The sequence below is a fragment of the Rhinatrema bivittatum genome, chromosome 8 (assembly GCF_901001135.1).
Source record: "Rhinatrema bivittatum chromosome 8, aRhiBiv1.1, whole genome shotgun sequence".
NCBI lineage: Eukaryota > Metazoa > Chordata > Amphibia > Gymnophiona > Rhinatrematidae > Rhinatrema > Rhinatrema bivittatum.
The window spans coordinates 104,959,426-104,972,362 of NC_042622.1; the positions used below are offsets into that span (position 1 = coordinate 104,959,426).

Below are 12,937 nucleotides of genomic sequence, written 5' to 3' on the forward strand. Positions count from 1 at the left end.
TTCACCCAGTCCATCTCCAGTTCATGAGACCCTCCTACTACTTCACCCTGATCTTGATCTCCCCCCAGTTTGCCCCGACCTCCCATCCAAAAATTGCAGACAACAAACAAGTCTGATATCAATTGTGCTAATTAATCAGCAGGCATATAATTGCATGAATAAACTTCCTAATGCATTCACATGAATCTCTTATAAAATAGTAACTTCCATGCATATCTCTTGGCTCTGCCCATGAACACCCCAGACCACTCTTTTTTTCTGCAGGCAAATGTGCACATGAAACTTGTGTATTTCTGCTGTTTATTAAATAGCATTTAAAGAAATGTTACTTATGGGGCAGATTTTGAAAAGGCCGGTGGCACGCATATGAGCCCCGGGACACACGTATGTCCCGGGGCTCAAAAAAGGGGGCAGGGCCTGGGTGGGGTAGGTGGTCTGGGGGTGGGGAAGGGTCATGGCCGGAGCCTCCAGGCACAGCGGCCATTTGCCGCTGTGCCCCGGATCATGGGCCAGCCATCGGCCGGCATGTGCAACTTATAAAATAAAGGTGTGGGGGGAGATTTAGGTAGGGCTGGGGGGGCGGGTTAGATAGGGGAAGAGAGGGGAAGGTGGGGGGGGGGGGGCCAAAGGAAAGTTCCCTCCGAGGCCGCTCCAATTTTGGAGCGGCCTCGGAGGGAATGGGGAAAGCCATCGGGACTCCCCTAGGGCTCGGCATGCCATCTTAAAAAATGGCGTGGGCCATCCATTGCTCCTACCAAATGATAGGGGCCGGCCAATGGCACTGATAGCCCCTGTCACATTGTAAGGGCAAAGGGTCATCGGCGCCATTTTGATGAGTGGCAGCCGATGGCCCGAGAGCGGGAGATCGCTTCCGGGACCCCCGCTGGACCACCAGGTACTTTAGGAAAGTTTTGGGGAGGTCGGGAGGGTGGGGGATTGTAAATAATTAGATATAAAGAGTCGGGGTGGGTTTGGGGTTTTTCTTCTGTATGCCCTTTCTCCCACACGAAACTTTTGTGGGGTTTTCCTATCATTTTCAGGGATCCCCAATACATGACAGATTAGAAAATATCGTACTATATTTTCATCCGTCAAAAAAACAATGCACATCCCTACTGATTGTTTCATTTTTTCATACTAAAACAAATTTATAAGTTTTTAGATTCTAGGCAACTAGTTGCCCCTCAGTGAAACAATGGGAGCAAGTTAGACCTTATGTATGATTAGCAGCAGGGTTTCATGCTAATTGCTGTTTCTGGTATAATGTTTCTTTGTAACCTCCTCTTAATTGACCTTCCCCTTGTTTCTTGTGGTCTGTGTGGAGATTGGCTTTCTTTATTACATATTTGCAAGGAGCCACAGTAAGAAGGAAGCCCCGAGAGCCTTGACTTCCAGGCTTAAGGCCAGAAAGCCTTTCTTCTTTCTTGGGTAATCCTTGCTATGTCAGGAAAAATCCTAACTACCTGACCAAGAAAAAGAAACATTTAAAGTTTGATAATATCATCTCATTATAAAGCTTAGATCCCGCTCTTATATAAAGGAAACTAATAATATTAGTCTTTCAACAACTTCCTGAATAGAAGAGTCCAACATCGGCGTCAGGTTCTCAAAATCCAAAGAAGATTGGGCAATTCCTTCCTGCTTTTTAGCAGTGCGAATGGCAAAAAATATACTTTATTAAATACAGGAATTTTATCTGAGGAAACGTAAAATTTCAAGCAAAAATTTCCTTAAATTCACTTAACATTGTTCATATATATATATATTCCACTCTTCTAGACAAACTTTCATGTTCTTCAATAATCACAACATTAACTGATTTTAACTGTGTAACTTCATCTTCCAGTATGGGGATCTTCTCATTCTGTTCTTGAGATTGCCTTAAAGTATCTCAGGATACAGAATCCAGTCTGGTAGAAACATCATTTACCTTAACTGAGAAGGTTATAAATGAAACAGCAAAGTTGGCCCTCAGATCCCATAAGGCCTCACGTGTAACTATCACCCATCTGGACGGCAGGACAAAGGGCTGTGCAGCCTCCTGCTCTAGAGAAAAAGGGGTAACTCCTGCAAAAACAGGAGGGGACACCTTCACTGCACACAGTGATTGCATCTCCTGCAGAGAACTGGGCACTGTAAAATCCAAGCCCTCGCATGCCACTGGTGTTGAAGCTACAAAGCCTTCCCGGGCGGCACTTTCTCCGATATGGGCTCCTTCACGATGACATCGTCATCTAGTACCACAGCCACCATTACAGGGGAACTCCAGAGTGCCTTTAGTAGTCGGCCATCAAAGAGGATAAACAATGCTCTCCTCTTGGGCGCCTAATTTTAAGCTTGTGCGCACCTTGCAGTGAAAGTCAGCTTAAGGACGTGCAATTGCCTATATTTTAAAACAGACGCGTATCTAGCCAAGGACCAGTTTCACCAGTTCATCCACTAATTTGCCCAGGATTCTCCTAGGTCCTGCCAAACTCCCTGGTTATACAGCCTGCACTCCCCCCAGTTATTCCAGATCCCTCAAACCCCCTCACAGATGCCTGTATTTTTTTTTTAATTTATATCTCCTCAATAGCAGAAGTAAAGTTACATGACACTGGACCTGGGCCCACATCCAGATGTGGAGGTATCTGCATGCACAACTCTTGGCCCCACCCTAGAATGCCCATGCCCCGCCCACACCATGCCCTCTTTTCTTCTGATGCGAGATGTGTGCGTATCAGCACTTGTATGCGTATCTGCTCACTTTCGCCTGGATTTTAAAAGCCCTGAACATTTACAATCCGGGCTTTATGGGCGTGGCCGGGCCTTGCGTACGCCGAGCAAATTTTCGAAGGGCCCGGCCACGCGCATAAAGCCCGGTATGCGCACAAGTGCCGGGCTTCTTCGAAGGGGCAGGCTGGGGGGGCGGGGAGGGGCGGGGCGGACTGAGACAGCGCCATTGATCGCTGTCCCAAAGACCAGGCTGCTGGCGCATGCAACTTACTTCAGCTTGGGAGCTGAAGTAAGTTATGAATCAAAGAAAAAAAAGAAAAAAGATAGGCTTTAGGAGTGGGGAGGAGAGGGGAAGGGGAAGGAAGGTTAGGTAGGGGGGTAGGGAAGTCATCCCCCCAGTCCACTCCTTAATTGGAGCGGACTGGGAGGGAACTAGGGAAGGCTGGAATGCGTCGCCACGCAGAAATTGATAAAGTCCCCCCCTTGCACGTGCCGCCCGCACATACGCACACAGATTGTAAAATCCGGCATGCATGTGCGTGCAGCCCATGGATTTTATAACATGTGCGCGCCGGTGCAAGCATGTTATAAAATCAGCGTGTACATTATAAAATGCGTGCCCATCTCCTGATTTCGGAACACATCCAGCTTTTAGAATTCACCTCTTAGCAAGTACACACAAATGCAGCTTCTACCACCTATATCGGGGGAATTTTAAAAGGGGCGCACGAGGTTGCCATTTCCAGTTTTACCAATTCATCCCCAGTTGGCTTAGTTAAGAGACAGGTCTTCTAAACCTTAAAACCCCATCAATCCACCTATTCATCTTCGCTTTATAACTTACATGGAATCCATAGCAGAAGTAAAGTTACGCGATGGGGGCATCAGCACATGCCAGAGCACTTAAGAATTTTCATGCATATCTCAGCTTCATACCCCGAAATGCCCAAATGCCACCATTCCCCACCCACACCTGCCTCTTTTTGAAAATTTCCAAGATGTGCTTACTCCAGGACATACATGTGTATCTCAAAAGCTTTTAAAATCCGCTCGGCGCACATAAGCCCAAAATATTTGCACAGCCCCTAATTAATGCACAAGTCGGGCTTTTAAACTTTACTTTAAAGAAATCATCTCAAGCACTTAGGTGCAAAGCTGCTGGCCTTGCTATACTTTAACCCATGCATAAAGTAATTCTTCTTCTACCACAGAAATAAAGACATTTTTTGCAGCTGTTAAGGAAATTGGAAATCATTTTATGCTGGTTAATGGTTATGCAAAAATGATCCTTGTATAGAAATATATGAAATGATTTTAGACATTTTAGGCAAAGCAAGATGTTCCATGCAAAACTATCAAGGATACATATATTTGCAAATAAAAAAAATACCCTTCAGGAACCCTTCGACCCCCCTTCCCCCTTGACATATACTGGAAATTTGGTGTGGATAAGACACCAAACACAGAAGTTATTGGGGAGGGGATGGGAAACACACACACATACACAGATATGGCAATCTCATAAGTCTTCTTTCCTTCAGAAAGTAGGCTAAAGAGAAGATGGCTGCAACATCATAGCCATGGGATTCTAGCCAGTAAAGAATGCGGATAACCTTTTTCCTCCTCAATGTTTCATATGTTTCATTTAATCATAATTTTAGCAATAAAATATGATAGGCAGAGAATTAATCGGAGATTACTGAATTTACTTGTTAATTGAAGTTACTTGGCTTTTTGAATCTCACCAAACATCTGTGGCATAAAAGCACCCAACAGAAATTCAATGTCATATCTTTCTATTTAAGGACCACTCAAGATCCAAGTCAAGCACCAACATTCTTCTTGAGTACTTCATTAAAAGATGACAGCCAAGAACTTACAATTGTTCAAAATGTTATTGCAAATGGATGTTGCAATCTCTACCATGTGATGCTGTGATTTTGAAATGGAATCTCTGTTAAAAATCAAGTTCTCCCTTTCTGCCTCTACATTTTAACGGGGTGCGTAGAATTGATTTCAATGGCACTGCGACAGCTTTAACAGCTTCTGATGTCACCATAGGAATGCAGCTGCACATCAGCAAGTTTAGGAATGTCACTGCCAGCAGTGAGATTTAAAGCCAAGTTCTCACTGGTGTAGTAATATATAGGAAAGTAATTTTCAAAAGCATTTCTGTGGGTAAAATGAGTAAAGCAGTGCTTTACTCATGGAAATTGGGCTTTTTGAAAAGTGCCCACCCTATATGCAGGTAAAAATATGTACGTGGTACCACTAACCGCACACTTTTTACCTGCAGTAGGAGGAAACATTTTGGGGGATGGAATTTAGAATTATGCACATTCTTTTGAAAATTCAAAGGTATGTGCATATTTTTGTTCAGGAAAACTACCCACACAAAATAGCAGGTGTAACCAAACATGGGCAGGTAATTTTCAAAGTGAAAGAATGTGTTTACTTTCACTTTGAAAATGAGTGCAAAATCAGCAGGTAAAAGGTACCAGTGAACTTTGCAGATATGCAGCCAGTCTGAGAAGCACCCCAAGAAGACAATTTTCAATGGGATTTCCGTGGGTAAAAATCTTTCTATCTACGTAAATGGATGCCTGAAAATTGCTCACCCAGTATGCAGGGAAAAGTATTGGGCGGATTTTCAAAGCCCTGCTCGCGTAAATCCGCCCGGATTTACGCGAGCAGGGCCTTGCGCGCCGGCGCACCTATTTTCCATAGGCCGCCGGCGCGCGCAGAATCCCGGGACGTGCGTAGGTCCCGGGGTTTTCGGAAGGGGCGTGTCGGGGGCGGGACCCGATGACGCGGCGTTTCGGGGGCGGGACCGGGGCGTGGCGCCGGCCCAGGGGTGTGGCGCCGGCCCGGGGGCGTGGTCCAGGCCTTCGGACCAGCCCCCGGATCGGAACACGGCGCGCCAGCACTCTGCTGGCGCGCGTAGATTTACGTCTGTTTCTCGCAGGCGTAAATCTACGGACAAAGGTAAGGGGGGGGGGTTTAGATAGGGCCGGGGGGGTGGGTTAGGTAGAGGAAGGGAGGGGAAGGTGAGGGGAGGGGAACGGAGACAGGCTGCGTGGCTCGGCGCGCGCCGGCTGCCCAAAATCGGCAGCCTTGCGCGCGCCGATCCAGGATTTTAGAAGCTACGCGCTTAGTCATTTGCACCAGATTTTTCTGTAGGTAAAATTTTGCTCAAAAAGTACATGTATAAATTTTAAAATGCCACCTATGCATGTACCGTAACTTTCCTTCCCAGACCTAAAAATGGCCCCTGGAAACACCTTCACTTGTTATAGCTAAAAGTATGCACAGTGAAGAGCAATATTCAGATCTTTAGCCATATTGAGCATGGACAATTTTCAGCCAGATAATTTAGACAGGTAAAATGTGGAAATCACATTGAAAATTGCTCTGTAAAAATATGAATAAAGGACTGGTCATTTTGTGGTTGTTGGTTTTTGTTTTTTAGAAAATGCTTTTTCATTTTTCATCATTTCCTAGAGTTAAAGAATTTCAGTGTTCATTCACATTAATATTCTTTAAAAATATCCCTCCTTTAAGGTTGGGAAAAAAGATCTATTAATGTTCTAGCCACAACAGGGGCTTCCATTCTTTACCTCAAAAAACATGTCTAGCAGCCTGGAAAAGTAATTTAATATATTTATTTTTCTAGATAAGAATCACTAGATCTTTGATGTTTTAATTTAAAAACTGATACAGCACAAAAAGCACTGGAACTAGTAAAATAAACTAAGCTATGGAAACTGGATAGGATCTGACTTTTGGTTGGTAAAAGGAGGCATGCTGCTAAATGTAAATTACTACATAAAAATAAAACCAAGATTTTTCTTTCACCTTACATCAATTTTCCCTTCTCCAAAATAAAAAAAAAATAGCTGTGCAAGCCAAAAATATATATATCAGGCACGTTTAGCCAACTCATCTCCTGTTTCCACATTAACAGCTTTAGAAGACAGATACCCCATTTCTGCAATGTGGTAGAGGATTCTCCTTCCTTCAATATTCCATTTACACAGATTTGGGGCCCAGTAAAGAATTATAATCTTCTCAAATGGAGATGATGGACTCTGCTTTCAAAATGATTTTTGCCTTTCTTGGTCTATAGCTAAAGTCTTGAAAACATGGCTGGATGATTTTATGGAAGAAAGTCTAGAAAGTGAATTAAATTAGATGGTGGTATATTTAATGTTATATACGAATCCTGCGCAAACAATGGGAATATTTATGATAGTACCAAAATTATTAGAAGCCCAGGGTAAAACGCAGAAGAGAATTACAGTTCTCTTCATCTGAGCAGAAAGAAAGTCAGACCAAAAGAAGAAGAGTCCCATATCAGAAGACAACAGATATAGAAACAAAGAAACCTACAACAAGATGGCAGATGATGACTGCAAGGCCTATCTTATTTGTTCACTTCATTTCTTTACCAGTAAGGAATCTCTGTGATTGTCCCATGTCTTCTTGAATTCCATTATGTTTTGTCCCCACCACTTCCACCCCACTATTTTCTATATACTCCATGAAGCATGACATCACCAAAGGAATTTGGTTATAATAAAATAAGCACTTTTTGAGGCTCGTGAAACAATTTGTCAAACTCAGAAACATTCTGATAGACATTTAACTAGGTTTTATGAACTTCCTCTCAATGAAAATACCCTCAGAAGGCAAAATCTGTGGTAGACCTACAGAAATCTGATGAAGATCTACAGGAAATCTACTTTGGGGTTTTACAAATCAAAAGATCTGAAGGACTGCATCAGATGCCATACTCCTCTTCCCCCTCCCCCTCCCCCCCTGATCTTCAAGGAAAATTTGGGAGATTTTCCAAGGAGATTTCAGGGAAATGTGTGTTTTCCACTAATCCTGAAGTGCAGTGAAAGTTACCTGGTTCGAGTTTGATGTGTGATGGTTCATATATTTTAACTTCTTTGTCAAATGTGGCAATGTGATTGGACACTGTCAGCACAGGTTCAGGAAGGACTCTAGAAGGTGGTGTTAAAGAAAGTGTAGTCTCTGAAGTCCACAGTGTACACTACCAGCAATGAAATATTATTTGCTTGCCAAGTAGAGAATGAAGACTAAGCAAGGGCATAGCTTCATTTAGGAGTTATACCACATTTTTCAGGAGTATAAAATCTGACAGATTCAGTGAGCCAGCTAGCAGCAAAGTTTTCCAGATAAAGTTACCATAACTTTAGCCAGATATTCAGAGGAATGTATCTTCTGATGAGTGTACTTGGCTAAAGTAACCTGGATAAAGTTATCTCAGTAACTTCGCCTCTCACTGGTTTACTAAATATTTGAAAAAAAAAAAAAAAAAAAAAAAAGCTAAAGCAGGTGGTATTGCCAAATCCATCTTTAAAAATATGTAGCCAAGAGGCATTTGCCTTGGGTTATACCTTCACCTTAAGATGTCCATGTAAATGTGTAATGAAAAAACAGAATGATACATTTATCTTCTTTACACCAGAACAATTAAAAGAGTTCATAGAATCAAGGCAAATTCCATCTTCTTCCCCTATCCCGAGTTAGTATAAATGGAAATATAGCAGGTATTATGAGAAGGCCCTGTTTAAATAATTTAAGTGATATATACTCCCTATTGGTTTCGTTATCGTGCAATTAGCCCTCAGGTATTTTTAATACTAATGAATTGGGGGTTTTTTTTTTCATTAAAGATTCATGTTCATTGTATTTCTTGAGGAAATTGTTTTGTCCTAAATAATGAAACCCAATACATGTATTTCTATGCAAACTTTGATATGTTTGTAATAATTGAAAATGAGAAAGAAAGAAAGAAAAAAAAAATATGTAGCAAGCATAGCAATCCCCCCACAGTCTACCCAAGTTTTAAAAAATGCAGTGGGCTGTAGAAGTCTCCCTCCACTCCCAAAAAATAATTTTAAAAAATGTAGTGGGCTGTAGCAATCTCCTCTTCCCCCCCCCCCCCCCCCCGTCCCAAGTTTAAAAAAATATGACAGAGGTCAGTTCCCTCTGCCCCATCCCCCACCCCCAGTTAAAAAAATGTTATGGTCCAGAAGCTTGTTTTACCCCTTCTTAAAAAGAGGCATCACCCTCAACCTGCCCACCCCTTAAATTTCCATATTCCTTCGAGTACCCCCAGCAGAAGTCAGAGAAGTTCTTCCCTTCTCCCGTGGGATAAATATCTAAGAGACAGTACAGTTGATAGGTACCGGCACTTAGATACTCAGACACTGAGAGCTGACCAATTTGTTTTCAGAACTGAGTTCTAAATGAGGATTGTTCTCTTCTATGACTGCTGCCAATGATGGAACCAATCCTGGCTCAAGTGCAGTGAATAAATGAATATACAAGTGCTGGTCCTGTCAGTTGAACTGCATCAAAAGAGGTCAAAGGAAGACCAAATGATTGCCGGTGTGGTTTAATGGTGGGCATTGTTCAAAAAATAAAAAGCAGACCCAAATGAAATAAATAGGCAAAAGCATGAGCATTGGCAAGTTAGATGTAAAAGAATAAACAGGCCTTAGAAAGACTTTGAGAAAAAGTTCGCCAGTGAAGCAAAAACTATTAAGTAGTTAATTTTCAAGTACATTTGAAGCAAAAAGCCTGTGAGGGAGTCATCTGGGCTACTAGATGACCAAAGGGAAAAGGGGGGTTTAGGGAGGAAAAGCAAATAGTAGAAAAACTGAATGAATTTCTTTCCTTGCTCTTTACAGAGGAGGATATTGGAACATACCAACACCTGAAAACATTTTTTTAAAACGTATTTATTGCATTTCAAATTATTCATCCAAGCAATAACACTTGTTTAGAATAACATTTAGAGATGAATAATACATAAAACATCATAACCAAAGAAAAAAATTATCAATCTCTCAAGTCCTGGCAGCCCACAAATAAGAGAGAGACCTGGTCACCATATCTGAGGAAATCTATTTTAACTAAATAAATAATCAAATCTTGAGGAGGCCCATCCTTACCCTAACCAGTACCTTCCACAACTCCGGAAGATGAAGCTCCAGGATCTAAGGAGGCAATTTTCAAAAGGAGTTACATGCATAAATGTAACATCCTACTGTAGCAATTTTCAAAAGCCATTTACTCGAGTAAAGTGCACTTACGCAAATAAATCCTATGGACAACTGAATGGCATATACTGTAGTCATTTTCAAAAGCCCACTTACTTTCGTAAATGCACTTTCCTCCCAGTTTTACTTGTGTAAATGCTTTTAAAAATCAGGCCTTATGAGCACAGGGGCACTCAACTGAGACTGTTTCTCATTAAGAATAATAACCAACTGAGCAGAACTAAATAATACATACTTAATCCCTATAAATTTAACAACACATTTACATGGAAAATAAAGCCAAAATAAAGCACACAAATTAATAACACCAGGTCTCAACATTAAGAAACTCTTTTAGCTTGTTGCCTTAGCAACATCAGGAAACATTCAAACTTTTGAGACAAAAGAAGAGAGACTTATTACAAAAAAAAAGTTTCAATATGTAATCTCTATCAGAATCCAAAGGTGGAGTTATGAAAAGGGTAGCTCGTACAACCCCATCTTCTGAAGACTTTTCCAAGATAGAAGTCAAATTAAATATATCCATAGATGCTTGAGCATCAATGTCACCTTGCAAAGATTTATGCATAAATGGCAAACATCTCCCCAATAATTGAATTCCTAACAACACAACTAAACACCTCTAAACCCACAATTGTACTAGGTGATTTCAACCTACACATGGACACACACCCCTTATCTAACACATGTCAAACACTATTAGATTTCATGACAGCACTAGGCTTCATCCTAACGACTGATAAACCCACTCACAAAGCAGGACACTCCCTTGATTTAACATTTATCAATCACGGCCACTTAGAACATAGCAAATCGGAATACACTCCGATACCCTGGTCAGACCACTTCCTAATAAAATCCTCGATCAAATTTACGGAAAAACAAACGATACAAAACGGAGAACCCATCAAATTTGAATACCGCCCTCCATACAACATAGACTCCCTAAAAGACAAACTAGAAGAAAAACTAACCGAAATAGACTGCACCGACTGTGACTCCGCCACGACAGCGTGGACACAAACAACCAAAAACTTAGCCAATGAGATCAACCTAATAAAAAAAGATCAGCATAAAAGAACCCAAAGAAACAAACCCCTGGCATAATGAAAAGATAAAGGTAGTCAAAAGAAACCTAAGGAAAAAAGAGAAGGAATGGAAAAATAATAAAACAACGGACAATGTGACTAAATACAGAAAACAGCTAGCCTACTATAAACAAGTAATTCTCAATGCTAAGAAACAATATTACAGCACTAGGAGAAAAATTCTCAAATAATCCAAGAGCCCTGTTCACCATAGTAAAAAATCTCATAACTGAGAAAACTGACAATTCACAGAGCCTACCAATAACCAAATGTAATGAAATAGCTACCTTCTTTAATGACAAAGTCACGAATCTAAAAGCAAAAATTCCTAAAATAAATAAACAAAAAATCAACATGCAAAAAAGAGATGTTAAACAATGGGAGGCATTCGACGAAATATCCGAAATTGAAGTTGAATCAATGCTAAAAAAAAAACTAAACCCAGCCCCACATGCACAAGACACAATTCCAACCGTAGACTTAATAAAAGTAGCCAACGTAGTCTCTCCAACTCTTACAAAAATCATTAACCTATCACTAAAAGAAGGAAACATGCCAGACTCACTAAAAGGAGCAATAGTAAAACCAATTCTAAAGAAAAAAAACAGCGACCATCTAATCCTGAGCAATTATAGACCAGTATCAAACCTGCCCTTAATTGCAAAGTTAATAGAAAAAGCCATACAAAAACAATTAACAGAACACTTAGGGGCGGATTTTAAAAGGCGCGCGAATAGCCTACTTTTGTTTGCGCTCCAGGCGCAAACAAAAGTACGCTGGATTTTAGTAGATACGCGCGGAGCCGCGCGTATCTGCTAAAATCCTGGATCGGCGCGCGCAAGGCTATGGATTTTGTATAGCCGGCGCGCGCCGAGCCGCGCAGCCTACCCCCGTTCCCTCCAAGGCCGCTCCGAAATCGGAGCGGCCTCGGAGGGAACTTTCCTTTGCCCTCCCCTCACCTTCCCCTCCCTTCCCCTACCTAACCCACCCGCCCAGCCCTGTCTAAACCCCCCCCTTACCTTTGCCGGGGGATTTACGCCTCCCGGAGGGAGGCATAAATCCCCGCGCGCCAGCGGGCCTCCTGCGCGCCGAGCCGCGACCTGGGGGCGGGTACGGAGGGCGCGGCCACACCCCCGGACCGCCCCGGGCCGTAGCCACGCCCCCGTACCCGCCCCCAAAATGCTGCCGACACGCCCCTGAAACGTCGCGACGACCGGGCCCGCCCCCGACATGCCCCCGACACGCCCCCCTCGGAGAACCCCGGGACTTACGCGAGTCCCGGGGCTCTGCGCACGCCGGGAGGCCTATGTAAAATAGGCTTCCCGGCGCACAGGGCCCTGCTCGCGTAAATCCGCCCGGTTTTGGGCGGATTTACGCGAGCAGGGCTCTGAAAATCCGCCCCTTAGAGAGCAACAATATACTGTACACATCACAACACGGCTTCTGCAAAAACTTCAGCACTGAAACACTACTACTTGCACTAACAGACAACATCATGAGAGGGTTTGACAGCGGTAAACAGTACATTTTAGTAATGCTTGACCTATCAGCGGCATTCGACACAGTTAACCATGACATATTGATAAATAGATTAGAAGAAATAGGATTAAGCAACATGACAATCAAGTGGTTTAAATCATACCTAAATAACAGATACTTCCAAGTGCAAATCAAAGAAGTAATGTCAGAGAAAATAAACCTTCAAACAGGGATCTGCCCTATCCGCCACACTGTTCAACATATACATGCTGCCTTTATGTCACCCGCTAACAGGTTTGGGAATTTCGCACTATATCTACGCCGATGATATTCAGTTAATACTCCCAATTGACGACACAATTGAGAAAACATTAAACTTAGCCAACATGTACCTAGATATAAGAAAACAACTTCTAAACCAAATGGAACTAGTGATCAATATAGAGAAAACTGAATTCTTATACCTAGAACGAAAAAACATAACGATCATTCAGAACCCAATTACACTCAACAACCACCAAAAAATACATCTAGCTGAGAAAGTAAGAAACCTGGGAGTGA

The 12,937-nt window shown here is 42.3% G+C and overlaps 1 protein-coding gene across 8 annotated transcripts in view; it reads right to left on the reverse strand.

Moving 5' to 3' along the window:
- Positions 1–12,937, reverse strand: part of RALGPS1 (Ral GEF with PH domain and SH3 binding motif 1) — a 965,034-nt gene that overhangs the window by 517,817 nt on the left and 434,280 nt on the right. The gene's annotated exons all lie outside the window — the stretch shown is intronic.